General features: G+C 31.2%; 1 protein-coding gene across 3 annotated transcripts in view; it reads right to left on the bottom strand.

Annotated features, from left to right (window-relative positions):
* The window catches only part of LOC124951669 (neuroligin-4, X-linked-like), a 233137-nt gene extending 225304 nt beyond the window's left edge, over positions 1 to 7833 (bottom strand). The window contains exons 1-2 of one of the 3 annotated variants that reach the window (XM_047500429.1): positions 7716 to 7833; positions 6699 to 7089 (exon numbers count right to left, since the gene is read on the bottom strand). The gene's annotated coding sequence lies outside the window, so the exon portion shown is untranslated. Of the gene's footprint in view, positions 1 to 6698; positions 7090 to 7336 lie in introns of all 3 variants that reach the window. The other 2 variants (XM_047500427.1, XM_047500428.1) reach the window with 2 other exon arrangements.
* Positions 7834 to 27276: the final 19443 nt, after the last annotated feature.

The raw sequence follows: 27276 nt of genomic DNA, 5'->3' as shown, positions 1-27276 counted from the left end.
ATTCACTAGTAATTAGTGATTTTACTTTGCGAACGATCGCACGTTAAAGGCGATATTGTGTCGTACTAATGATTACACGATTGTCCGTTTGATTACGTGAAATAGTTAAATATTGCCTTTGTAATAAATACATTACAAATATTATTTGTATATTGAAAATATACAAATATATATATATATATATATATATATATATATATATATAATTATAACAGATATAAATATTATTTTTACATTTATAATATATATATATGAAGCTATATTTTTTGTATATCTGTATAAAGGTATAACTTTATTTCAATAAAGTTGTTTCTCTTTAAATAGAATTACGTCAAATTTCAGATTTTTCTATACATATATAATTTAATATTTGTAATATAAGAATATAATGTCAAACATAATATATATATATATATATATATATATATATATATATATTATGTTTGACATTACTCGAATTTTATACGTATAAATTATCCTTTTATTATAAAAATTAATTCTAAACGGATGTCACCGAAAGTAATATGTTGAAAAATGTATTTACATTAATTTATGTATAGTCCTGTTGAATCATTGAAACGTCAACAAATTTCAAATTGAATGTCCCCGTTGTCTTCCAGTTGTCCGATCGATATTTCACAGCTTGTATGACCTCATAAAAGTACGTTGAAAGATCGATGGCCGGTACGCCGTGTCCGCGGACGATTATTGCACAAATAATAACGGTCAAAAAAATGGTCCACCGTGCGAATTGATAGAGAAAAAGAGAGAAGGAGAGGGAGAGACAATGAGAGAAAGAGAAAGAGAGAAAAGATGACAGAATGCTACCAAAATATATGACCGGAAAGGATGAGAGGATAATATTTTATTCGTTATATTTTTTTAAAAATTAAATGTTTTTAGCGTTTTTATTAAGAGAATAATTAAATATATTATGTTAATTTTAAATTTTACACAGAAGGATTTCGCGATTGTTTAGATTTATAACAAAAAAAAAAAAAAAAAAAAAAAAAGAAAGAAATCAATTATTAATAATCGTCAAATTCAATTGACGAAGGAACTATCATCATATCATGGTATATTATAAACAAAATTAAATATTAAACAATTGTTTTAAAATTTTTAGATAAAGAAGGAAAAAAAAGTTTCACTTTTCGGTGCCATGTTACGAACTATTATAGTTAAAAGTTTCGTTAGAAGTAAAGCGCGGAAGTGAAGCTGTTGAATTCTAACGAGGTTTTATTCGTTGTGATATAATGATTACAAAGTTCGTTATAAAAATAAAAAAATTCTAAAAAATAATTGAGAGAGGAGAAAAATAAAATGTATTTGATTTTTCTAATATATAAATTTATTTTCGTAGGAACGCATAATTTTCGTACATACATAAATAATCGACCAAGTAAAATTGACATTCGACAAGAGAATAACGAATTAACGAATAAAGTATTTGTCACTGGTAACAACAAATATATCAATGAAATTTTTCAACGAATAGAAATAATTTCGATTTCATAGAAATATCAATCATGGTATAATTCATATTAGGCTAATTATTTTCTTAAACTGACAATCTCACGTATATTAAACCAGAAAGTTATAATCGGGATTCTGGGTGACATCTAATCCCTTCATTATAATATACGCAACGTTATTAGAAACTAATTATAAGAGACACGTCAACTAGAGAAATATCGTTGGTCGACGAAACATGAATTTTGTACTGCGTGTATACGAGATCAAAATTCGAGAGTATTAAAGTCGAATGTGATTTTGGGTTTGTTAACGAACAAATCCTATCAAGGAAATGACTCGCTAAAACCGTGACTCATACCATACGTACATACATACATACATAAATACATACATACATATATACTTACAAACATATATATATATATATGGACATATTCACTTGCGTATGTATGTGCGTATATATGTATGTATGTAAACAGATTTACAGAATTAACAGTTGATTCTATCATTTATATATGTATGTACGTCGCTATAATACGAGAATAAATGAAAATTTTAATTTTCATTTGCAATTGATGAACGTAATAAATTGTTACTAATAAAATTCGTCGATCCTTAGAAATTCAATCGAGGAAGCTCAATATAATTTTTTCTTTGTTTTACTTCGGACCATTTTAAAACCATAATAAAAAGATTTCGAGTTATCGTTGATCTTTTTCTTTTCTTAATTTTTTTCCTTCCTTTTTTCATTTCAACGTTAGCATGTCTATGTAAAGCATACATTTGTCAAAGAAATTGTATCGTGATCGTATATATTTCTCGAAAGAATAAAATTTATCTGTAAAATTCGTAACGGTTCAATGTTCCTTATATCTTCTTACGTATATTCGAAGGCAAATCTCAAGAAAGTAGATCTCGCGAAATGATAAAAACGCCATGCTTCTTCGGTAAAGTATGCATCCATTTGATAGTCACAGATATCTTCGTGCTCGTATAAATTTGAGAGATCGGCCCTCTCATTCACACTCGCTCTGAATTGGGTGGAGCATCAGAAGATCCGTACCGAGGATTGGACGACTCGAAAGGCACAAGTTTTGATGAAATACGTTCCCTCGAAGTAGAAACGCAAAGTAGGAAGTCTCCTTGAACGCGGCCACGAATAACGACTGAATATAGGCCACGAGTGAAGGGAAAATGATGAAGATATTCCACATTTACGTGATAATTTCTACATATATCGATATTTTATATCCCTTTTCTCCTAGATATACGACTTCTTTTTTTTTTTTCTACAACTTAAAGAAGAAAGAACAAATCTTTTAATCGTCGATTACAGAGAGACTCATAGGTATATGCATCTATATGTTCCAATGTTACAATGTAAAATTATTAACAAATAATATCACTTTTCGTAAATATATGAAATTTATATTATATATATATATATCATAATTTATTTCAAACATATGCACGAAAATAAATATACGTAAGTACATAAAAATACATATCGATCAGATTGTTATCAATTTATTTTCAAAATCTTTATTGCGAAAATATTTCTTGTAAAAATCAAATAGAAATGATTTTTTTATTTATTTCTCGGTTTCTTTTTAAATTTATCTGTAAAACTGAATCATGGTTTAAATTGAATGAATGAGAATATTAGAAACATTTAATTCGTATTATCAATCGATATAATTCTACAAATAATATAATAAAAGTGAAAGTGAATAAAATTAAAGTCCTACAGATATAGACCAACTGGCTCAAATAACCGAATCCTATCAGTCGCCGCACGTACAGATATATGTGAGAGTATCATGTGATCGCTTTGTAAAGGATTCCCTATGATTTGTCCTTTGTTCGAAAACGAAGTATTTTATCGAACGAAAGAAAATACGATTCTCTACATTCATACATACATACATACATATATATATATATATATATATATATATATATATATATATACATACATATATATATATACATACGAAATTCGTGAATATTCGTATTGTATTTTAAAACAAAGAGAAGAAATAATCGGAAAATGAAAAAAGAATAAAAAAAGAATATACAAAGTATGTAAAAATTAATGGCTTTTCTGTTTTCTTAAAAATAAAAATAAAATAAGCAAAAAAAGAAAGAAAAATAAAAAAATAATCCTTTTGAAAAAAGTAAGCAAATATTATTTTGAACTTTCAACTTATTTTTATACATAGTATCACTAGATTCTTGGTTATACTACTAGTTATAAACCACCCTGTGTATGTATGTGTGTGTGTATGTATGTGTGTCTATAATGTGTGTCTATAATGTGTGTCTATAATTCTTTTCTCAACTTCGTTTTTCCATAATCATAGTTCGAGCAACTTTATTCTCTCCCGTTGCCACTAGCATCGTCGCCTACTTCTGCTCCTGTCACCTATTTTTCGATGTATATTACTTCCCTCGTGATTCGTTCTAAAACATCCAACTCCTAAGGAATATGTTGAATGAATGTTCGATTACGTTTTCGATCATATTATACGGAATTTATAAAGTCACTTTGGCGAATATAATCACTTGAGACAGCATCAAAGATATCTAAAGCATCATCGTTATTTCATGAAATATTGAAGAAGCAGATGAGAGGTCTGATATTACCTGATAGAGAAGTAAGTGGTAAAGACTATTATGGATCAGATACGTACTTTATCGCAAAGTTTTTACAACTTTTTTACGACGCATAAAATGGAATTTAATCTTGAAATATTGAAAATTTGAAAAAATTCTCTTTGAAGAAAACGACAAGTTAGATGTATTATTTTACAAGTAAAAATGATTTAATAATAAATTGAAATTATTCAAAGGAATATTATATTAAGACTCGTTGCTAAATGATAAAATTTATTATAAACGTATTTAATCACATAACATTTGAATAGTATTTGAAATATAGAAAAAATATATTAAAATCTATACCATATTCGTATTTTATAGATTTACGAATTTGTGAGATATATAAGTGTTACCAAGGTGATTACAACATTTGATTTCTAATCGCTTGAAATTAATCGTAATATTTTACTTGGATGAATAACCAATCATTAAGGTAACATTCGGATATTCGATGATAACATCGTTAGAACGCACATCGATTTTCCGTTCTGATTGCTCACGGTAGAACGACCGAGGTAGTTTGGTGTCCAAGCAACGTCGAGGTCACCGACTACGATATCTTGGACGCGTTTACGTTTCATAATTTCCGATGTGTGAACTCGATATCGATTTCCTTTAGCAGAACTAACCCAGACCTTTAGGATACTCTCGTTTTATCGAGATACGACTACGTTATGTTCGTTGTGTTATGCTCTCTCCCTCTCTCTCTCTCTCTCTCTCTCTCTCTTTCTTTCTTTTCGTTGCCTCCTATTGACTCAGTTTTTACATTTTCAATAGCAACGGCAAAAGTGTGTTGTGCCGACTTGATAGAAAAACTTCACAAGTCTGATTGAAAAATAAAAAGAAAGAGAAAATTAGTTTAGCAATTCAAACGACAACGGTGGAAAGTAAAATCGTGTTTTATGTTTGGTAACATTCTGACCATATTTGGTACAAGTTTCAACCACATTCCGAGCATTTGTCATTTTTCAATTTTAATTTTTCTTATAGTAGAGATCGATATACTCATAAATTGTATTTAATAGTCTAACGACACGATCTGTCACGATAAAGTCATATCTTCATTAATCGAATGATTAAAGATAGATGTTTCGAGATATCGCAATTTCACGTCTCACTCGAGCCCAATGTATACCGCAGATCGATCGGAAACCCTGCTTTCATTAGATTCTAATTAAAACCAGCTGTAACTTCTCTGTACATTGAATTCAGTTTACTTCAACCCTTATCATAAGACTAAATTCTGAATTATTTGTATGATTGTTCATTAACAATCTGTGTATCAAGATTTTTCTTCAAAATTAACATAACTGACGCGTAAATCGTGTACCGACATAACGCACGATGTCTGCGATCACGTACGCGCAAATTTTCTTGCTGATTTATGCAAATTATTGGTACGTCCGAGGTTAACATACCACGCCGTATGATCGTGAAATGTTTCTGCGTAATATCCAGAGCCGTACGGGTGTACGCGCGTGTACAGAATAGAAGGATTTCATTAGCATCCACGATTAATTTTCAATAACGCTACCTGATCGCTAACAGTCGAAATAATACAGTAGAAGTAACGTTGTGTAAGTGGGCTAACGAGAAATTCATTCCCCGATTTGAAATACATGTATGTGATTTTTTTTTTGAAAATTTTTACGAAAGAAAATCTATTAGATTTTGTTTCAAAAATAATCATTACGAAAAGAAAATTGAACGTTCTAACAATGTAGGATTTACAACAAATTCCAGTATTAAATTAATCACGTTAAATATTTAAGTCATTTTACGTATTATCCATTATATTTCGTAGCGTTTGATAATTCATAAGATAACTTCAAAATGTTCAACATTACACTTATATTCTTGTTTGAAGCTTACAGAATCGTAAAACAATAATCTAGAACTATTTGAATAAGAATGATACATCGAAAAGAATGTTTTAAATCTTCCATATAAAACTAATTTTCATAGATTCATAAAAAAAAAAAAAAAAAAAAAATAATAATAATAATAATAATTTGTTTGTAAGATTAAAACTATTAATTTATTTATATGTTTAATGTTGTTAAATATTTTTACAAAGTCGAAATAGCCAAGATGTTTTTTTTTTTGTAAAAAATTCCATAATTTTGTAATGTCGTCGAATAATAAAATTAACACAGTGACATGAATGGTTTTTTAATGAATTAAAATTTCGTTCGATGCGTGGGGGAAAAAAAAGGGAGAGTAGAGTAGCGAAGGTCATGGGAAGATCAGGTGTTAGGTCCGACTTTTATGACACGAAAATCAGTTTCCACGCGGACTCGCTGAAAGTTTCAACGGAAACGAGCCCCGACGGTCGTATCCATCACTGTCGTCGGCCTCGTTGCATTAAGCATAGACGACACAGAACGATAAATTCCGAACATTTTCTTTCGCATTTCCCATAGATCATAATTTGCGAGTTGAGTCTGGTTAATCCCACCGCGAGTTAAAATGATCAAGTATGGTTAACACGAAAACAGTAAAGAAAAAAGAAAGAATAAAACAAAAAAAAAAAAGAATTAAAGAATAAAAGAAAAACTCACCTGTTAGTTAATTACGAAGATCCGCTAACGATGTCCTCTTAATTTTAAACTCATGAGATTTAAAAATCACGCGTCTCGTCCTGTAACTTGCATCATCACTATGACCGGTATCACAAGCACCAGTATCACTGCTACCACAACCACCAATAGCGACAAAGACGGCGATGACACTAAACGAGATTGGAACAACACTCGCGAACATTCACAGATCGATCTTTACACATCCAACGGTGAGATAATAATCATCATGATAACACAATCACCGTTCGCTTGGATGTAAAATCCATAAAACAGGCACCTCTCAAGTCTCCTCGTAGTGTTCCAAAAGAAATCCTCGTTCATAAATCGACAAGTTCGATGCACAGTTCGTCGATCTAAAAAAGCGACGGAGCTGAAAAAAGAAAATACGTTCAAGGTTCCTTTAATCGTTTCAGTCTCGTCCGATCTATCGTAGTTTTATACACGTGAACGAGTCTCCTTTTGAGATGGACTTTCTTTCTCTCTAACAGAAAAAGAAAGAGAAAGAGAGAGAGAGAGAGAGAGAGAGAGGGGAAGAGAGAGAGAGAGGGAGAGAGAGAGAGAAAGAGAGAAAAGAAAAGAAGTGATCAGGCTCTCCTCAACGATTTATCAACACACACGTGACGACACGAGCTAGAACACACAGGAGAGCACTAATATATTTGCACGCACGAATACCACGCACGAAAACACGCGATGAACGTCAAATGTAAAATGAGAAAGAAGATACCTATGAGATAGGCATAGATCAAACGTAGTATCCGCGTATACGTGTAAAATATACAACAGTGTATACGGAATGAATGAACGAGTGAACAACGAATGAATAGACACACGAGTGAGAAAGATAACAAGAGTGAGAACGAGAGTGACTGAGTGAATAAGTGAGTGAATGACTGAGTGAGTGAGTAAGTGACTGAGTGAGTGAGTAAGTGAGTGAGTAAGAGAAAGAAAGAGTGTGAGAGAGAAAGAGAGAGAGAGAGAGAGAGGAGGGAGGACCAAGAAAAGGAGCGGCACAAGCGAGCCCGAACGGCGCCTCGAAGCTTGCGAGACGAACTACGGCACCGGAATGAAAAGCTCCGCAAGCTCTCGCGCACCGCGACGCCAGAGACTCCACTGGCCACCCCCGTTCGACAACGCCCCCCACCCCTTTCTCCACCTATCGTGCCGAGCGCGCCACGGTCGATTCTGCGGCTTACACTTCGGCCGGCGTGCGTGTTCGCTGGACCAGGGACGCTGTGAGAATCCTGACGAGATACGTGATACGTACGATGGAACCAATGCTCAATGCGAAAACTTCGAGCCTCTGCATGACGAGATTACTTTCATCGCGTGACGTGTAGGTACGCTCTCGTTTCCTTTGATTATTTTCTATTCTCTTCCTCTTTCTCTCTCTCTCTCTCTCTCCCTCACACTCCCTCTCTCTATTTCATCTTTTTCTTTCTTTTACTTCAGCTAACGTGATTTTCTTTTTTCATTCTCGTTAGGATAGTATATATATATATATATATATATATATATATATATGTTCGTAATATATGTTCGTGAGATCAAGAACGAGAACTTTTCTCTTTTTCCTTCTTCTTTCTTTGTACTTATTTTTAATTTTTTTCTTTCTCTCTCTCTCTCCCTCTCTCTCTCTCTCTCTCTCTCTCTCTCTTTAATCTTTTGTATCTTCCTATTTTCTTTCCTTCTTTCTTCTTCTTCTTCTTGTTTTTTTCTTTTCTTTTTTTGTTTCTTCTTTCTCTTTCCTTTCTTTTTTTCTTTTTTTCTTTTTTTCTTTTTTTTTTTTTTTTTTTTTTGTTGAAGTGCAGCGAAGTGGAAATTTTTTTCCACGAGAGAATATAAATAAAAGTGAAAAGTATGTACGAGGTGAAAAGATGAAATCGATTTTAGCCAGCAGGCGTGTATCCACTGGACCGTTGATGTTGCGAGACGGAGATGTTCTTATCGATAGAGGGCAGTGCATCGTACTCAGCCTTTTACACTTTCGGTCGGAGTTTCGTAGGGTTAAAGATACATACTTCAATCTAATCTTAGACAGTGAAAATTTCAAGACTTAGGTTTGTCATTTCTCTTTTATTACATACATAGATATTTCATTTCGATTTATTATCAATTTCTTTTCTTGTTTCAAAAGATATAGAATCTTAATCATAGAAGAAGATATTAATAATCATAAAAATATATTAAATTATTTTTTTCTATCGTTAATCGTATATTATTCGTTCATTCGAAAATCCATTCAAATGTAAAAATTAATCGAACATTATGTTTCATATATATTTTTACGATTATTAATTTTATCGAATCAATCAAAATTTTTCATCGAATAAAAATATATACAAATAAATTCAATGATGAGAAAACTAAAAAAACGTTTGTTCAAAGTCACTTTGATTCGAGAGATATTCTTTTTCGTTTAATGATAAGCGACTAAGACGTTCGAGTATTTAAACCTTCCGCCTACTGTACACACGTATATGTATCTACTGTATGTATACGTACTCGTATGATAAGCGCTTATAGTACTTGCGTAGGAGACTCAATATAACGTCGTATATAGGCGAGGCACGTTCTTCTTCAATGGATTTTCTACGAGAGTACGTATAGAAAACACGCTCTACCGAAAGATAAAATAAAATGAAGGAATTGATAGGAGAAAAAGTAGCAATACTTTTAACTTAAAATCACTCTTTTATATAAACGAACATGGAGACACATTTATAGAAAGAAAATTGAGTATAGTTATATATGAAAATAAAAGTAACGACTTATTACGAATACTTTCGATCGATGATTATGATTCAAATGAAAAGAAATGAAGAGGAAAGAAAGGAAAAAGAAATTTTGGTAATTTTTAGCGAGATATATCTCCGTTTCTCTCTCTCTCTCTCTCTCTCTCTCTCTCTCTCTCTCTCTCTCTTGAATATTCAACGAAAGAGATGAGAGAATATTGAACATAGGAGAAGTCTGACAAAATCGCAGAACGTTCATCTCGGATTAAAGCAATCGTCTCAGATTAAAGTCGAGTATTCCTCAAAACCATCCTCTCACTTTCTCGAAATTGCAAGGTTACTACCCTGGAATACGCTACCGACATCATCAATTGTCTTTCGTGGAACTTGATCTGTAACAACCTGTGAGTCTCTGGAAAAGAAAATTGTAATAAAAAGAAAAAAGATCCGTAAAGATAAGTACTTTCGTGAAAGATATCACGTTCGCGTTTTATAGTTTAATAAGACGTTCTCAGTAACCTTGAAACTTTTCAATGGTAATAAGTAGTTTTCAAAATGTTTTCTCAATATGTATCTCGAAGTGATAATAGTGAACTGTATAATAAGAGAATCTCTTTAAAGTTTTTTTTTTTCTTTTTGTCGTTTTAAGGTTTACATAAAATGAAAAAGATTCGAATTATTCGTTCTAATTATTAAAATAAACAATTAATCGTATATAAACATAATTCGTATAATTCTTAATAAAATCAAATCGCGTTGATTAAATCTATTTATTTATATTATAACTTTATTAATCCTTAAAGGAAGATAATAACAAGTATTGAAGTAAGAATTATATGAAACATAGAATTGACATCGTAGAGAATGACAAAAATGGTGTCGTTGATTACACGTTGACGCACCCTACCTCGAGCTTAACCCGGTCTCCAAAAGCTAGAGTGTCTGCAAGCTCCGAGGCTTACTCATTGCGTTCATCGCGCAGACTCCACGAGATCCCGCGGAGAAAAGGATAGAGGCTATCGATTCAGTTCTACCAACGGAAGAAATTTTTTTAGTAATTTTGACTGGATCGTATGAGATTCAGTCGACTCGTAAAACATGATTTCGTTTTTCTTTATCCTCTTTTTTTTTTTTTCTTTTCTATCTCGTTTTATAAGCGTATCAGCTCGTTATCAGCGTAAATAAAAATATTTGATAATTTAATTACGAATAATTTAATTGTGAATAATTTAATGCATATTTTTCTTCTTTTTTTTTTTTGTTTTTTTTTAAAGTTCACACTTAACTGCAAAGAAAAGATATCATTACCAAAGAAACGTCTCGTACGAATTCATAAAATTCTCTTCTCGGTAAAGTCAGTCACATACATTTCGAGCTGACGTCACGAAGAATGAAGTTACTCGAGGTACTCCGGCCGCTGAAAACTGAAGTGTCTCTGAAGAGGTTTACGACGGACTACTAATTGGCTGGACCAATTTCGGCAGATGTTTTCGGTAGCTCTTTACGTCGAGGCTTCGCGGCTAAATATGCTCGTAAATGAGAGCTTTTACCCTCTCTCCTACCTATGCTCGAACATCGTTTTTGCTTGATCGCGAATGAATTTTAAAGTACTTTATGTATATATATATATATATATATATATATATATATATATATGTATATGTATGTATATATGTATGTATATATGTATATGTGTACGTATACACGTGGATCTACGTTCGCGCGACCTTTGAAAATGATTCATTTCATATATAAATATTTTATTTTATATGATACATTTTCATTGAATGTTTTAATATAAAAAGGTAACATTAAAACATTTCCAACATTTCCTTTCTCGATAAACAAGAGTGATTTCAAATGACGATTATTATGAATACATATGTATTTTCGTGATCGAATTTTCAACGATTGAAACAAAATTATTCATCATCTATTCTGATAGTTATCGAAATGTCTATTCATTATCGCGAGACATAATTATGAAAATATGATGAAATCATCAAAAACGATTTGTAACGATTTGTAATGCTATTAAGCTTTATAAAACTTTCAAAATTTAGAAATACTTTTTTCGTTGATTTTGAAAACTACAAAATTCGTTGTTGAATAATTTTTTGGTTTTTTCATCGAAAATGTTTCCACCTGTTGTTCGGCACTTTGCAATTCTCGTAGTCCAGAAAACTCACATAGTCCAGATTTCGTGTTTGTGCTTTCCAGAAGGAACAAAAATTAGAGCGTTTTTTCTCCTTCTTTTTTTTTCTTTTTTTTTTTACATACTTTCTCTCCTTTTTTATCTCTATTTTTCTCTTCCTCCTTCCCCTCCTCTCTCTCCCTCTCTCACCCCTTCCCCTTGACGTTGAAATTGTTCGATTGACGTCGGGAAATATTCGAAACGTTTTTTTCTCTTCTTGTAGCTTTTAGTAACGTTCCCCCACGAGGGAATCCCATGTACGTGCGCTTTCACAGAGTGCTTCATTCGCCATAATTCAGCGAACCGAAACGGACCAAACGAAGCAGACTGGACGATATACTTGTCTGAATACGTGCTTCGCAGACTATCCTCTTTCTAGATTTCATTGTCATCCTCATGAGCTTGAAATTCTATGGTATGTCCAAAGTATTTAATTCCTTCTACCACCTACGAATTATTTGCTTTCCTACGAACAATAGATAGTTCGAGGAGAGGAATTAAATGATATTAATTATTCTCGATATCTTAATTCGTCGATTTCTTTGAAAATATTTAAGATAAAAGATCAAATGAAATACTCTCGAATATCGAGTTCCATTCTTTTTCTCTTTTTTCTTTTTCTTTTTTTTTTTTTTTTTTTTTTTTTTTTTTTTTTTTTCCAAATAAATCTCATAGCTTTGTATTTATGTACCATTTAAACATTTCGACGTCTTGATTCGTTACTTTGTTACGTGAACGAAAGAGAATTGTTCTTAAAAGTCGAACTAATCGAAAATCCGGTAAGCGCAAAGTCACTCGATGTGACGTGCATCGTTTCTATCATTGTTCGAAAGGTAGGGCAAAGGGAATTGACTAACGGTTACTTTCGCACGTTCGACCTTTTAACGTGCGGTCCAATGGGGAATAGGAAACTCCTGAATTGTCCTAAAGTGCTTTGGCACGGTTTAGCGAGAATCAGGCCCGTAACAGCTGTTGAACGGATTTATTCTTCCTGTCGGTCGTGTCGTATCGTCCGTTGAATTATTGAATCGGATAGCACTTTCCACGGGACGATTAAGTGACAGCTAACGAAACGATCCCGTGTATTCTTTTTTATTTCGTTCACACAACTAAAATCCTTTTACTTTATCGAATTAAGAATCATTTCGTAAATAAATGCAATTTTTTTTTTGTTTTTTTTTTTTTTTTTTTTTATAAACAAATACGCATTTACTATATTCAATAAATCTAATCAATAAAGAATTAAATCCATTGGAATGTTATATATTATTATATAATTCAATATTCATGATCATAATTAAATTCTATCATACATTAAAATGTCTTGAAATGTATAAATCATGAGAATATATGAAAAATAAAAAGTATTATTTGATAATAAAATATTTAATATATTAAAAATAAGATAACAAATCAAATTTCAAGATACTAAAGTAAGATCTATTAATTGACAAACAATTTGCGATGAACTATACTTTCTCATAAATTTATTAAAAAATCAAAATATTTATTGTTTCATTTTAGCTAAATATACGTATATTTAATAAATTATGTATATTTCATAGCCATCTAAAATGACGCGGTGCGTATATGTATCTAATTTATCGATCGATATGTATCTAATTTACTAAAATAATAGCAAATTTGGATTTTTTAATTATTATATTTTATTAATATTATATTAATATATTTTTGTCGTTAGAATTCAATATTATTGGTGTGGCGATGAGAAAATTAAAATTAATAACGTGTCGTACCGTGCTCTTTACGATTCAATATGCGTGAAACTCAAAAATTGTTGTCGAGAGAGAGAGAGAAAAAAAAAGGAGAAAAAACAAGTTATTTCCCAACACGTCGCGATTCGTCTTATACCAAGCTCGAAGACGGATAAGAAGCCCAAACCTAGTCGAGGTCGTTTTCTAGTGCATACGCATACGCGCGCAACTTCGCTCCATGGCTCGGTACGTTCGTGCTACTTCAGAAAACCTTTCGATGCGACCTATTTCCGGCGAGGCGCGGTCTTGAAACGAGCTTGACGTATAAAAAAAAAAAAAAAAAAGAAAAAAAGAAGTAAGGAGAAAGAAGTCGGAGGTAAGAGAGAAAGAGAGAAGGAAAAAAAAACGAGAAAAGAAGTAAGAAATGGAAGTTGTGCTTTTTTCGAATCATTTCTAATTAAACGATAGCTCTTATTTAAATCATATAAGATTAATCGTGTAAGAAGTTAATAATCATTATCTCAGTGAGATCAATGGAAAATGAAAAAAAAAAAAAAAAAAAGAAAAAAAAAAATTAGGAGAAATAAAATCTTTGAAAAAAATCGAAGAAATTTTATCTAACATCGTGAGGATATATCTTAAAATGAGAAATAAATAATTCATGCATATCACTTTTATACTCGACGTAGAGATAAAACCATTTCAATTATTTGATAATTTCAATTATCATGAATATTTTTTATATTTAAGAATGGTTTTAATTTTAAATAATAATTTTTCAATGACATTTTTCGGGATGGTGATGATTTAATATTTAAAAAATATATGCAAAACACAAATGATATATTAACGTAATCGTTTCGATCACATTTATGCGTTTATAAAACGATTCTTAAACTTGTAACAAGGGAAAAATTTTTATTAAATCTATCTCGCATTTAACAAGTCGATTGTGTAAATATTTGATAAGAATGACTCGGCGTTCTGCCTTCAAACATGAAGTTATAATATCCCCCGGCAATTTTATTTTCGTTCGAAAACAATGAAACAAAAATTATTTTCGAAAGATTTCGGTAAACAATGTAAAAAAGAAAAACCAAAAAGACAACATAAATGCACGAAAAATAAAACACGTTTGTATTGGTTCTATCAAGAGTAAATATTTTATACATTTATCAAATTTACTTTTATATTAAATTTAGCGTGCTATTGTTTATTCTGTTGGTCGATATCATAAAAACAGTTAAAGAAGTTTCTAACTCTTTACGCATTTTTATCTTTGGGTTCTTCATAGAGTGAGCGACATTGGGATTTATTGAATTATTAAGATCCTGCGAAAGTAAAAGAAAATTTTCTTTTTTTCTTCTTCTCTTTCTATTTGTCTTTTTTACTTTTAACGATTACCACGGTGAAACTTTCTTTACAATTGTAAGAAAGTAAGAACTTGACGAAACTTGAAGGAGCAAAGAAGAGATCGAGAATAAAAAACAAAAATAGGAAAAAATGGAACGAATCGAGATCTCTATTTTTCCTTTTTGTTTTTTCTTTGTTCTATTTTTTTTTTGTTCTATTTTTTTTTTTTTTTTTTTTTCTTTCGTTCAGAGAAATCTCTCGCGCAACGAACTATCGGTAAAATTCCGACCAAAATGCTAGACGAATGGGCTCGCACAATGAAGCTTCCGGTACGTGCGCAAAGTCTCGTGTATCTATCTTCTCGTAACGTGCTAAACGCGTAGAAAGATATTCGAATGCGTACTTTTCCGAACTCTGGCACGTATCTGAAAACATGGGCGCCAGGTTGGAGCCGAAGATATGAATTTTAGGCATCGTGCCAATCCCACAGATAGCCATGTCTTTTTCTACATTTCAACGTTAAAACGTTTCGGCCGTGGACTTCTTTCTGACGCGCGAACACGCCTGTCAACGGCGCCGTTAAGCATTCGCACTTCACATCGGTTGAATTTCAAAACTGATCTTCGTAGAAGAACCCGATGAAAAAGGAACTCCATCTTCCATCCGATTCGTTCTTTCCAAGTTTTCGAGATCGTCATGACATTGAAGTAAAAATGATATTCATAAAATAAGAGACACCCATTTTTTTTTCTCTCCATTTTAAACTTTTAATAAAATAAAATAAATAAGAATTTGAAATTAATATTAACTTCGAAAATCATTTAAAGTAAGTTGTCACGTTCGAATGATTGAATCATTTGAACTCTGATATTTCGAGAAATTCATATATCTATATCGTGATTATATACATACATACGTACATATATGTATATATAGTATGTTATTATATCTATAAGATTCATTCATTAATTTTTATTATTTTATAACAATTTTCTCATTTGAAAACATAAACTTGCTTTGAATTTTGTTCGTCAATTTTTAATGACATCAATGCAAGATAAAATCCAGAGAGTTCTTCGATTTCTACGCGTAATTTTTATCCAATGAAACTTTAAATCGGTTGAGATAATTTATATTATATAATAATTAGTTTATTAATTCGTAACAAACTTTCGATCGTAAATGTGGGAACGGCTTAAATTCAATTTATCAATATTGATCGATGCACAATAGCCTCCCTATGGATTAATTTACGTGGAACAAAAACCAATTTCATTATCGCTATTGTCTTTAGATGGAAAGTCTTTAAAATGAACAATGAGGTACAGGATGTGTTGTAACAGATAATAAAATCGAGTAGATAGGATGCGATTGTGTGTAAAAATTGTCAATAGAAAAAATAAACTAGGAATGTCGAACGTATATTTTCATAAAAGTTCATTGATCTTATAAAAGATTTTGAAAGTATATTAAAATATATAAATCGTAAGTATATTAACTGTATTATCAGAATTTGTCATTTTTATGTTATCGACGTTATCTAAAAAGACGAAAGAAGAGTTCCGTTAAATTTCGATAATCCCTAATTGAAAGCTTAAGTACATAAGACTTTAATCGTCAAATCTGTGATTTATTTTATTAAAAGTATTAAGAAAAAAAAAAAATCTTATATCTATTACCTGTCGAAATTAAAGCGAAACATTAAAGAAATATTAAATTCAATATAATTAGATATAGTTATAATAGTTTTTCTTTTTCCGTTAAGTTTAACAAAAAAAAAAAAAACTAAATTATTGCACAAATGTATATTGCATTGCATATTAAATCACAATAATTATCATTATGTTATAATTCTACAAATACATTTAAGGATTAGAAATAAAGAATATTTCTCAAAAATAAGATCTTTTATCCATAGAAAAAAGTTTATTCCATATTTGTGACTTATTTCTATAGGATATTATCTGTATCATTTATTATCAGATAGCCTGAGTAATACTTATTAAGTGTCCCCTTTTTCTCACATGGACAAAGACATACACGTTTTTGAGGATTTCTGTTGACACACATACACACACACACACACACACACACACACAAACGTAGATATCAGTCCCTTTAATCCATGGTACAGTCTAGACTGTAGAGTATGTGGCAACGAGCACGACGGGTCGCCGTCACGAAAAGAAGCCGAGCTATACGCCGTCTTTCTCAGGGGGTTGGGGTTTTCGCGTGCATCGAGGCCACAATAATCCCCTTCGGAAGATGAATCACCCTGTCGGCCGTCTCTCAAGACGCGCTACAGACGATGCTGATGGCAAGATGGAAGCGAATGAAAGGAGCAAGGAAAGCTGCTCCACAGGCGGTTTCCTCTTTCTCTCTTTTCTCACTCACCTGTTCTTCCAATATATTTACCTTCTTCTTCGATCCTAACCCTGGACTTCAGAGAAAGAAGAGATGAAAGAAAGAAAATAGAACTATGGTGGTCCTTCGTCTTTTACACTTTCTTGCAACTAAGGAATGACAAGAAAACGAACGGAAGTATTATCTGATAAAATTTTAACGGACATTACAAAAAAAGAAAAAAAAAAGGCAATAGATTATATAGGGTGAATCGTTTACAAAGAAATCCTTAATTATCTTGAATTTCTATGGATATTAAAAAGACTATCTAAAGGAATTCATAATTTGTATACTCATTGCAAAAGGTTTTTCTTTTATAATTCATAAATTATATCAATGTTCAGGATGATCCAATTTAAATGACTTACATTGTACATCTACATACTGTACGAGTTTCCTATTCATCAAGATTGAAAATGGTCGAGTGCTTTCATTCCAATGATTCACTTTATGTAAATGTTCTGACGATGTTACAAACTCGCAATATCACGTTGCAATAACGTATCGCAATAGTACGGTGATGTGTACCTGTGTGATTAGACTAATTTATTTGATTAGAGATATACCGACCAAGGTTGATCTAATTTTCCACGTTTTCATTTTACGCTCCACCTATTTCATATTATTTTGTATACTTTATAACATTAATGTTAATAAATTGCTTTAACAATTGATTCATTTCTAAGCAATAGAAGAGAGTATGATTTTAATTATTCATCTGAATCTAATAGATAAAGAAAAATAAATAAATAAATAAATAAATAAATAAACAACATTGTGTGTTTTTAAGAAGTTACTTAAAAAAAAAAAAAAAATACAATTAACGATAAGATAAATACTATAAAAAGAAATTCCTCGAACGCGTTCGATGATGATGTAAACAGTAGCAAGAAATAAAAGAAACAGCGATGAGACAATCAAGTTTGAGTAAGTTCGCTAAAGCGAGCTCCGTGGAAGGCAGCCAACAAAATTCTCAACATAAGTCGAGTACTGTTACAGATGAGATCGTTCGGGTGAGCTACCACTAGATGCGCTGGAAGGATGTTTACACCTGAAACTTGCTGGCACGATCTTTCGAACGATACTTTAGTACTCATACAAACGATCCCGAGAAGAAAATCTATTATCTTGAACATAAAATCCTCGACGTTTTTTTCCTAAGCCTGGATATCTGACAAGAATAGATACCGATAGATTTCAATTCCAATTAATCGTAAAAAAAAGAAAAAGGAAAAACAATAAAATTCTTAAAATTCCCATGAAACATCGATTTTTTAATATCTACGTAAAAATGATACGATTGATACGATATCATAAGTTTTTTCTTCTTTGTTTTTTTTTCTTTTTTTTTTTTTTTTTTTTTTTTAATTCGAAAGGTTGCATACGTAGACTCTTAATTCGAATAATATTGGTACCCGATATGAATCGTTCGCGTTATAAAATATTTCTAATTTTTTATCTCGAATGTCATCAAAAAGAGAAGAAACATCGAAAAGAAAACAAATAAATGAGATAGTGTAATACGATTTCATGATCTCTTTTTTGATTGTATTTCTCTCTCTCTCTCTCTCTCTCTCTCTCTCTCTCTTTCTCTCAATCTTTTTCTCTGTCTATCTGATTCTCTGTCTCTTTTTTTCTCTCATGGGAATCAAAAGAGAAACGCAAAGATAATGGCTTAGAAACGATCGTTAAATACGAACGTGCTGTGAGATTCAGTCTGCAGAGTGAATTGAACGCGTCGCCAGCTTCGTTTATCTTCGCGATGCTCGAAGAACTGAAAGAGTGAGAATGAAAGAGGAAAGAAAAAGAAGGAGAAGAAGAGAAAGAAAGAAAGAAGAAGAAGAAGAAGAAGAAGAAGAAGACGATGGAAAAGAGAAAAGGGAAGAAGAGAAGAAGAAAAGGAGGGGTTCTGGGTGGAGGTAGTGGGACAAGGGTCAAAGAGAGAGAGAAAGAGAAAGAGAAGGAGAGAAAGAGAACGTTGAGGCGAAGAAATTGAATTTGATGCGGAAGGTGAAATGAATTTTTGCGAACGGAGCAGTTTGTAGAAGAACGTGACAAAGCGAAAGGAGAGTAAAAGACAGAGGTACAAGGGAGTATATAACTGCTCGATTGGGAAACGCAGTACTCATCGTAGAGAACGAAAAGTGGTGAAATTATATTTCGTACAGTGGATGCTTGAAACTTATTAAAAGCTACATAAGTAGCAAACATATTCGATTTAGAGAAAGAAAAGAGACATTTTCATTACGTGAGAGAGAAGTTAGATTATGTGCAAGCAAAAAAGAACGTAAGAACGGTGATAAATGTAATTGTAAATTAATATAAAGACAGAAAGAAAGTATTATGATATATAAAATGAATAAAGAAAAAAAATTCGATTGAGCAAATTTTTTTTTTTCTTTTCTTTTTTCTCTCTTTTTCTTTTTTTTTTTTTTTTTTTTAAATTTATTTCTCAAAACTTTTGGCGAAACTAACGAAGAATATCAATATTATTCAATGAATTTTGATAAAATCTATTGTAGTAAAATTTGTTCGAAAAATATTATTTCAAATAATTAATATTAAATGATAATATAGAGTTATAAAGTATCTTTTTCGTATAATGTTCGATAAGATCTTACGATTAAAATTGTTTATAAAGTAATAAGAACTTTTTGTGCAAAGTTATTAACGTTTGATTGATATTCTCTCTTTTCATGATCTCCTTCGTCTGAATGGCGGCTTTCGTTAACTTTTTCTACAATTCCATCGTCATTAATCTCGTCCAACGTATCATTAATCATACAAAAGCTTTATACGATAAAGTGCGATGATCGATAGCGGAAGAAACTATGAAAATATTTCTTTCCTTTGTCTATATGCAATATCATTCATATGGTCTAGGTCATATCGTTCATTGAAGACGAAAGTGCATTAGAATATGATTACGTATCATGAAATCCTCGATCTACGTGCATAATTATGCGAACGATATTTTACATAACAATAACATTGATATACCTATTTGCTTATAGTACATTAATTTATCCAGTATTTAATAGGATCAATAAAAAATTGATGAATTCGAGATTATTTTTTTAAACCTCTATAATCCAATTCGCAATTTCTATCTAAAAAAAAAAAAAATTATATTACGTAAAAGTTATAGTATTATTTACAGTATTAGATATAATCACGTATATTGTATATGAAGTGTATAAAACTAGAAAAGCATTTGAAAACTTTAAATATAAAATAACAATTAAGTTTAAGGAGCAATAAAATGAAATAAAACATAAAATAATACAGACGTGTAATTGTCTGACATTTAAATTTACATTAAATTTTGCAGAGGATTAATAAGAACATTGTTATGATAAGATCTTTTTCTATTACAACTTATATATATATATATATATATATATATATATATATATATATATATATATATATATTATTTTTTCGTTTTTATTAGAACTTATAAATCTTCATGTTCAAGATATTTAAAGACGTTAATGATCGAAAAAGTACTAAAATAAAGTTCTGAAACAGAATACCGATTATCAGAGTACCAAGTTCTATTAGCAAACTGTACGGCAACGTAAAACCTTAATAGGGAAAGAGAAAGAGAAATAAAAAAGATAGGATAGGATAGAAAAGCTTTCCTAGCGACTCTCGTCGAGACTAGACATCTCTAGCGATGAAAATATTACCCAAGATTTCATTATAGATAGACGACGTGAACCCCGTGCCACTGGATTGCCGTCGTTCGCTCATTCTTTCATTCTTTTCTTTCTTTTTTTCCCTTTCCCTTTCCCTATCCCTTTTCCTTTCTTTCTTTCATTCTTTCCGTTGCTCGAGATCCCTCTACTTTCCATCCCGTTTCGGTTCGCGGCTGACCCCGCTCTTTAAAATTCCCTTCCTTTCTCCCTCTCTCTCTTTCCTCAAACATCCCTTTAATCCTCCTTACGAGAGATTTACCGAGCACTTTATAAATTATAAAACTAGGCCGCACGGGAAGGAAACCTGACTAGTAATCCTACATATTTTAAATCCTTTTTTTCCTCTCCTTCATTTTTCTTTTCTTTTCATCTTTTCTCTTTTTATTTATTTCTTTTTTTTTCTTTTTTTTTTTTTTTTTTTTACCTTACGAATTATTATATTCAAAGCAGAAACTTGGTTGTAGAAAGAGATACCAAGTTGGGAATGACATTTTATATCAGTGTGCATAATACACATTGTCTATTACTTTTGGATACGGAAATCTGTATACAAAAAGGATGAAACGTCAAATTTAGAAAGGAAATTTATTTTAACTCAATTGTCTTTTCTCTGTTCTTTTTTTCTTCTTTTTTCGTTTTCTGGAATTTTAAGTTTATACCATTTTCGGAAATAAGAGCTTTAACAATGGAAATGAATTTTATGCTAAATTCTATTAATGTAATTCGTGTTAGAGTTATCATAAAATCTTCCCGTGATTTTTCAAAATAAACAATTTTTGATACGAAATACGATTTGTTTACTCGGAATATAATAGTATTAAAAATATTATCGGAACGAAGTGCACAGGAAGAGTCGACACGCAACGTGATCACTTATCATTTTTCTCGCATTTTTCATGCTACTTATATATATATGTATATATATAAACATATATGTATGTATGTATGTATACGTAACGTACATACATACATATATATATATATATATATATATATATATATATATATGTACATACGTATGTGCATTACGACGAATGCAAATGTGCACCTGTACGTTTCTGTCTGGTAAAGGCCATAAGTTTTTCCACGGGTTACCCAAATCGTTTTCATAACGCACGACTCGTGAACCCGTTACCGCATTTTCGCGGAGAAAAGAATTACCGTCGGTGTAAACACATATCCGTTTTACAAATACCTCTGCCGCCATAACTCATACTATACTCTATTTCACTGTGTTACGAAAATCGAATCGTGCCGTAGATCTATGCGTTGATCTATGTCTGTAACTTTAATGGATTTTAATGAAATTTAATTAATTAATTTAAAGAATAATTTTTATGTTTTAAATTATAAAACCATGTTATCAATATATATATATATATATATATATATGTGTGTACGTATATACGTATATACATATGTATATATGTAAATATTATATATCAGATTTTATATTACATATCAGATATTAACATGTTTACTGATATTCGATTTTATCTATGCAATATTTGTCTGAGCAATAATGAGGATAAAGTCCTGCGTAAGCAATCTAATATTGAAATCTGTTACATACTTGTTTACCAAAATTACGAGAGACGTGAGGTAAATATATCTATGTATCTAATTATGCAAAATTCGTATAGTGCAGTAAATGTGTCAACACTGTCGTCAATTTACATTTAAAGATATTACGATATGATAAATAAATAAAGATATAATTACATTATCGTAATAATTATAATAATTATTACTTATTATTATATATTATATATATCTTAAATAAATTAACACATTATATCTCCATGTTGTTAAAAATAATACATTTTTTTCTATTCAGTTTCACTGTTCATCGTTAGCCCTTGATGATGGTAATCAAAAATTAATGGTTGATCAAAAAACGTTTTTCAAATGAAAAGCAGAACGATTATGTACGTCTTATTTTATTAATTTTTTTTATTTTGTTTTTCTTAAAAACTATTTTTGCCATAATCCACGAAGAAAATGATCGTTCAAATGTTCTTATCAATATCAATTGAAAGGGATAAAACGATGGACGATAAAAACGACCACATAATGTCGGTAATTGTAATGTCATTGTAAAAAGAGAATATCTATTCCCCTCTCCCCGTATTGCGTTTGACAGCTATCTGACGTTTATTAAGTTTTTTTATCCGCCGCTTAAACTGGCTCTACCCTTTTCTCTTTCTCTCTTTGCGGCCGTATTTAATTAGCTTTTTTTTTCTCTTTTTTCTCTTAGTGGTAGCTCGCGGTTATATCTCGTTTAGCTCAGACTGAGCCATAAGTTTCGGCTCTTAAGCGACAAGAACGTTTATTAAAACTTCCTCATTCGGTACGAATTAAACGCGTTCCCCGTGGAAAAATATTTGAGATTTAATATTACTACGTTAAAAGTACGTATTAAAGTCAGATTATAAAATGTGATCAACTTCACTCATTTTGTAAATTTATTATAATACAATGGTATAAGAAGGACGTTTACGAAATTATTGCATTCTGAACGAACGACATTGATGATGAGTAGCCGCCTAAACGGTGTATCCGTTCAGATGAGCAAACACCGTCATGTTGTATACGTTTGCAGCCGACAGCTCTCTAATAATACTAACAATCTGCGTAGAGCATATAAATATTATTCCATGATGATTCAAGTTACTCTCCGTTTACGTATACATTGTTGAACATGTTATTCCATTGATGATACGATAAATTGTCTCCTTAGTAATAAAAAAAAAAAAAAAAAAAAAAAAAAAAAAGAAAATGTGAACAATTATTGTTTTATCAATTTTATATAATATATTATATAGTACATTGTATATAATTATGTCAAATAGTTCTTTCTCTTATTTCGTTCATCTAAATTATTTATTGAAAATAAAAAATAACGAGAAAAGGATACAATTTAAATCCATCCACCTGCCACCCTTACACTCCCTATCCCTCTACTTCGTATGAGAAACTTATCATCGTATTTCGGATATGTTGAAAGCTGGAGAGTGAATAATCCCGCGTTCTCGGTCTGAACCAATTAATAAATTTGTACCGGGTGGCTGCCCATAGGACAAAGTGCCTCTGTCTATTTCAGGAGGGGCCCCTATTGTTTCCAAGACAATGCGAGCTACTTGGCAGTTAGACTACATTGTGCTGTCCGAAGGGCCTGCAGTACACTCCGAGACCACGATGTCAGATTAATTAGATTTCGAAGTGGATGTATCTATGATGGGTTTCTTGTGACACTCCAGAGAGAGAGAGAGAGAGAGAGAGAGAGAGAGAGACAAACAAATAGATAAAGAAAACTTCTTCATTCATCTTTTTCTCTTCTTGGTTTGTACCATTGACAAATCTTTTCGAATTAAACGATAAAATTAAAGGTCAGAGATCATTTTTCTTTAATGAACAAATCAAAAGAGATATAAGAATATATATTACGTTTTAAATTTCGAATTTACGTTTTAAATATCTAACAATATTTTCATATTGATATACATAGAATATTACGATATTGTAAATGATATCCAAATATATTGTACATATTGTATCTCTTCTTTCTACGTAAACAAACCTGTGTGATTGGTTCTATTTCTCTGATCAATATGATCTCCGTCTCTCGATTACGTTTTCGTAAAATCAAGTTGTTTAAATGAAAATTTATTATGTGGACCGGAAAGTAATGTCGCTTTCTTAAATTAAATTCAAACGAATGAATTTTTAACAATTTTTAACAATCAAATATCGACATGCGCAGAAACGACATTACTTTCCGGTCCACCTAATACAAGGAGCTACGATAAAATGCCATAAATGGAGATAATTTTTTTTTTAAATATGACTGACGTTTAAATGTTCATTTTCTTTCGTTTTCTTTTTTTTTTGGGTGGAGGAGGGGAAGAAAAAGAAAAAGGAATTAAACAACGTTTATACCCGAACTTTTCCATAAGCAATAAAATGCATTTAATATGCATTTGGCACTTTGAATCGTACTCTCGTCAAAGACACAATACATTGATCGTTCATTTCTGGCTCAATCGATCGAATCCAGCAACATCGATAGACAACTATGTATATGCTTTCGGCCGAATTCTCCCTGCCAATGTGCCGGATCGATCTCGCTTTCACGCCTTGCTATTTCGTCCGTGAAGCATAAAGGTCGAAGCGCAGGCAATTGCGCGGCACGTAAACGTTTCATGGCTATATGTATATGGCCGTTCGCTGACTAACAAGCACGCCTATACGAGCGCGTCTAACGAAATCTGTCGGCAGTGTCTAATTAGAAGAGAACGCTTGAAGGCGAGTTTACTGCACCGTTTAATGATGCACCTTACGTATGCCGTCTTTGTTGTTTCGCGTTCGTTCTACATTAAACGTACACGGCCATAATTTACCGAGATAGTGGATTCATTGAGATGACGAGAGAAAGAGAACGTGTTTTTTTTCCTTTTTTTTTTCTTTTTTTCTTTCTTTTTTTTTTCTTTTTTTTTTTTTTTTTAAAAATAATATCTTTTTTCTTATCGTAGATTTTCATTGGTTTGATTTTTTTTTTTTATCTTTGAATGTTTTTACGTGAATATATATAAAAAAAAAAAAAAAAAAAAAAAAGAAAAAAAAAATCTGAGAGTAATCATTTTTACAAAATAAATCAATATTGCACAAAAGAATTATTTTCTTAGTGCGACGAATCTTATCGCGATGAATTTTTTCTTTAATTAAATATAAATATGTTAATTAATGATAAATATGATTATAAGATAGAAATTAATTTTTATAATTACAATTATATCCGACAGTTATTCTCATTTTTCAGGACTATTTTTCTGCTCTCTATCAAGGCGATTTCTCAGGAAGGTCTCGGTAAGTAAAAATGTCACTGACGTTAAATTTATTGTATCTCTATTACGTTTTCCACGTAATCACGATGGTTTCATCTTCGTACCTTCCATCTTTACGGTAGTCGATGAACTGCCGTAGGTTCCTACCTCAATGCTTTATCAATGATACAGAATACAGTGAACTGTGATTGGTTTGTCCTCTATTTCCCTTCTCTCTTGTGTCTGCGTATATATATATATATATGTGTGTGTGTTTTTATAGATTTAATCTATGTTTTGAAAACAAATCGAATTTTGAGTAAATATTTCAAAGAAGAAATGTTTGTTTACCACGAGACGAATGATCTTCGATAGAATCGATTTTTTATTTCGAAATAAAAATTTATTTTGAGATATTTAATTTTTTATAAAAATATAACGAAATCGTCTTTAACAGATTGAAAATTAGATTTGAATTAATATTTATATTAATTAATATCGATTCGAAATATGTTAACAGATTACTTTGAAGATAGAAGATATCATTCGAGATAAATCTGAAACTATCGTAAAACGTAAAGCGTTACTATATCGAGAAAGTTTTGAATTAGAATAGATTCTTTAAAAAGGGGAAAAGGTAACAGAAATATATTCACGCAACAGGTGTGCCTTGCGTAGATGTTCGTAACGAAAGTCTTGCCAAGATATCGAGAGAATATCATTTATTATAACATTATCATTTTTTCACGACATTATCAATACTAAAAAAGAATATAATAAAGATAATAAACTATAATTAAACAGTATAACATGCGATACTAGTATATATTAAATATATCTAATAAACTAAATATTTACTCTCTTTTGTTATTATTATATACACATAAATAAATTTAATTTTTATAAAATATCAAGTGTTATCATTCGAAAAATTCTAACGTTTCTAATTATACGATAAGTAATTCTTTTTATTCTTTACAGAAGTTAAATCAACATTTCTTATATGTTCAGGATATGTACCTAAACGTTCAGAAAAATCAATCGCTATAAAAAGAAAACTGCAAAAACTGTAAACTCGACCATTTGTACAGTTGCCCCCAAAAGAAAATTCAGAGTACCAAAGTTTATACGTTCTGAGTATAACAGGAAAAACAACGCGTAACATCGAGAACAAAGTTAGGAATTGCGGTCACCGTTCGGCTGTTGCTAATCTGCCCCAGACGAAAAAAGTACAACGGACGATGCAAAGGAAAGCAGAAGCAGGGAGATTGAGGGGTTGGGTGTTCGGTTAAACGAGCGACGATAATTCGTAGCCAGCGGTTGGGAGATCTAATTGCGAACGGTCGAACGTGCGCTATATACATAGGTGAATGGAACAATAGCCTTCACTCGAGATAGACACCAATTAGCGTGGACATAATCGAATAATACCTACACACACGTATCGTCTTTTCGCATACGTATGACTTACATATAATATCTACATAGATGAAAACGTATGGTATGAATATAAAGTATGAATAACTCTCAAAATAGAGAGATGTAAAAATGTATTAGTGAATGTACACTCAATGCCAACGAGGAAACTATACAAATGTAAGCTTTATCGTTTTATTTTCAAAAAAAAGTTAAC

The sequence above is a fragment of the Vespa velutina genome, chromosome 9 (genome assembly GCF_912470025.1).
Source record: "Vespa velutina chromosome 9, iVesVel2.1, whole genome shotgun sequence".
Lineage (NCBI taxonomy): Eukaryota > Metazoa > Arthropoda > Insecta > Hymenoptera > Vespidae > Vespa > Vespa velutina.
Note: the sequence above shows the minus strand (reverse complement) of the source record. Positions and strands in the feature narration are given on the sequence as shown.